The sequence below is a fragment of the Notolepis coatsorum genome, assembly GCF_963971535.1.
Source record: "Notolepis coatsorum genome assembly, chromosome: 2".
Classification (NCBI taxonomy): Eukaryota; Metazoa; Chordata; class Actinopteri; order Aulopiformes; family Paralepididae; genus Notolepis; species Notolepis coatsorum.
This window is the reverse complement of record NC_140166.1, coordinates 178,323,400-178,326,992: the sequence shown is the minus strand read 5'-3', so window position 1 is coordinate 178,326,992 and position 3,593 is coordinate 178,323,400.

The following is a 3,593-nucleotide window of genomic DNA, read 5'->3' as shown; positions in this document are numbered from 1 at the left end:
CCTACCTTGATAGAAATAGCACGATGCATCCTAGCGTGTATTTTCTCCCTGCTCATTCTAGGGTTCCCATTCATCCAAGGCGTTGTCAATCAAAAAAGTGGGTGTCATCACTGAGCTGCTTTCTACGGCGTCCGCAAGGCTTTCGCGCGTATGTAAAAATCTGACCAGCGCCGATGGCTGAATGAATTGGAGTATTGCACTGTGCGTGCGGGCACAGCTGTGAGATCGCGCGAGGCCAGATATCTTGAATTAATGCGTTTATTTATTTCGAACATAAATTGAAAATAAATAATAATAAAAAACTAGACAATTCCGCGCGGGGAAACTGTGAAAGTGTGGGTGATGCCTGTTGATTGATTGATTGATTGATTGATTGATTGAAAACTTTATGAACAGATTGCAGAATGGGTACAGTACAGTACAGCTCAATACATCATCATCATCATCATCATCCCCCATTTTCAATTAATCTGACATACACGGCATACAGATTGACAGTACTGCATTTATGACATACCAGATTTATATACAAATACAGCAAATACAGTAGCCTACTGTATGGTGCCTGTGCACCACAGGCCAACAGGAGAGGGTCTGTATTGTCTCTTTCCACAGCAAAATGGTCGGCAATGCACCTTGGTTGAGAAATGCAGGCTTCAATCTATGTTGTTTAGTCTATCTGTTCAGTACTGTTCACTGTTTCAAGATGCACAATGAGATCTTCTGAGAGAATTGTTGAATAGATACACAAATGTTCTAGAATGTTTGATTGATTATGACATCATACTGTGACATCACAAATGTTCTAGAATGTTCTATTATGACAAGTAAATAAGTCAAGAAGAAAGCGGTTCAACATTTGGGAATGGAAGGTCTGAAATGGGAGGAGGTGGTTAGGGAATTGGGTGAGGGGGCTGAGAGGGACCAAGCAGCCCAGAATAAGATCACAGGGGGCAAGGAGGGTCCCGCGGAGGGGGGCTCAGACAGGAAGTAGCAGCATTAGCTGCACTCCAATGGACAATGTAGGGGATGACGCGTCTCTACAATTCGTAGCCGCATTTCTGCAGACCCCTCTCTGATTGGAACAGCGTTTTACCTCGGTCACTGAGGCTGAAGTACGCGCAATCGCGCACGGATATGTTCCCGCGTGTACGCGCAGTCACGCACACAAAAATCCGCTGTTCCCATTCGTTGTAACTAAGTATCGGCTCGGCCCGCGGCCACCGTTTTTACATAACAAAAGCACAGGTAGAGTAGGCTGACCAAACGTCCTCTTTTGCCCGGACATGTCCTCTTTTCACGCCCTGTCCGGGGCGTCCGGGGGGGGGGGCAGTGGCGGCTCGCCACTAGGGGCGCAAGGGCGCCGACCCACCTGCTGGCCAGCTGCTGTTAAATCAGAGAAGAAGACAATAAAACTTTTTCGTTTTTGTGTTTTATAGCCCTATAAATAATATAAACATGTTTAAAATGAATAATATTTACTCATTTTAAGTATGTTTGTATTTCCAATGCACAATATAACGTTATTATCTAAATTAAAAAAACATCGTTTTCATGAGCAGGAAGTGACGTTTTTTTTTATTTTTTCGTATTTCTCGCCCGGGCTAGAAGCGATAGCGCTCTGAGTGCGCGTCACAGTTTGATCGCTGTCTCCGTCACAGCCAATCAGTGCATACGGCGTTGTGCGTTGAAATATGACTATTATGTTGGAATCCGAGCGCGATTTGAAGCGGTCTAGGCAGCAGCGTGAACTTCCGTGAAGAATTTCCATAGCCGCATTTCGCGGAGACGCTCTCTGATTGGCCGACGCCAGTATTTTTTTCCATGGCAGAATTTCACAGAGACGATCTCTGATTGGCCGAATCCAATTTCTAATGTTCCAATTCTAGCTTCTAGCTTGGTTCCTAGGTTGGTCTAGCCGTCTAGGTTGTTTGTCGAGCGTGCCGTGACTGCAAGTTCTTTAGACTGTTAAGCTTAGGCACTCTTTCAAAGTTGGTTAAGGTTAGAGTTTGTCTTAGAGCATGGCGATAGAAAGCCAGGTAGTTCGCAGTCTGTTCGAGCGGAAATGGACAAAGGAATGTACTTGTTGAGTGTTGTGCTAACGAGCTCAGCTAACACTTGGCTAACAAGCTATATGGCGGATTATACACGTTTATCAAGCTCTCCTGCCCTGGACGTTTCAACTAAACAGTGAGTCTCTCTCTCTCTCTCTCTCTCTCTCTCTCTCTCTCTCTCTCTCTCTCTCTCTCTCTCTCTCTCTCTCTCTCTCTCTCTCTCTCTCTCTCTCTCTCTCTCTCTCTCTCTCTCTCTCTCTCTCTCTCTCTCTCTCTCTCTCTCTCTCTCTCTCTCTCTCTCTCTCTCTCTCTCTCTCTCTCTCTCTCTCTCTCTCTCTCTCTCTCTCTCTCTCTCTCTGTGCTTAACGTTAACGTTTGTAAATAGTTTTTTTTAGGAGCAGTACTACTGCTGGCCATTCATGAAGCGAGACATTGCTGATTGTTTATTTATTTTATAACACAAGACTATGACTACCAACTGCCTAGCCAGCCGTGTATCAATCTTGGATGCAATAATAACGTTACTTACCACACTGACTATGTCGATGGCTCATTGATTTAACTACTGCAGCTCTCTCGGATTGAAAATACGTGGATTATGGCTTGTTCAATATCGTCTATGTTTGAATGAATGAATGTATGAGAACTTTATTAACAGATTGCAGAATGGGTACAATACAGTACGGCTCAATACACACAATTGTTAAGGGGATGCAGACCAGAGAAAGACGTTTGTCTTGTTTACATCAGGGTCCCAGATTTTCGATTCATATCGATAGTTTAATAGCTAGCCTTGGCTCGTTTAACAATATGCAAAATATGTGTACAGCCCTGTACTCATACTGAAGTTATTCTTGGTATATAATAGGTCTGATTGTGTAACGAATCGATTCCACGTCGCGCTGTGTGTGAGAGAGAGAAGGAGAGAGGGAGAGATCTGCCTGTGTTTGGAGACGGGCGAGTTTTGTTTCTAACTTTTCTATTTATATTGTGTTTCAAGTTGTGAATTAGAGTCTAGACTATACTTTATTTGACTGGTTGTGTGTTGTTGTAGTAACAGCTGAGCGACTCGTTCATAAGAGCCGATTCATTGCCGTGAGCGTGAGTCGAATCGCTCACGTCTTGCCATGAGTCTTGCGTGGTACAGTACTGTACTGTACATGTTTGCAAAATATTTGGTATAGCGCCCCTAGTGGCGAAGTACCCACCGGCCGCCACTGGGGGGGGGGGGGTTATTAATTCATCGAAATGTCCGGGGTTTCACTGTTTTTCAGTTTCAGTTTCAGTTTCACGGCCCTTTGCGAGCATCTGAAGGCTCGGGGCTGCATTTTTCGCCGAACATATAAATTACCGAATAAAGCGCTATTCGTTGCCGTTCGAATGCCATCTGGATCGCCAAAATCCGTGCCTCGGTTCTCGAGTTACATGCCGATATGTCAGGCATGCGACTTTTTACATGGCATTATCCAACCGGACTGCGTGTAGCTTTATGCCAAGCAAGCAGTGCAAAAATTTACCGTAGTGGCGTGCAGTAATGCG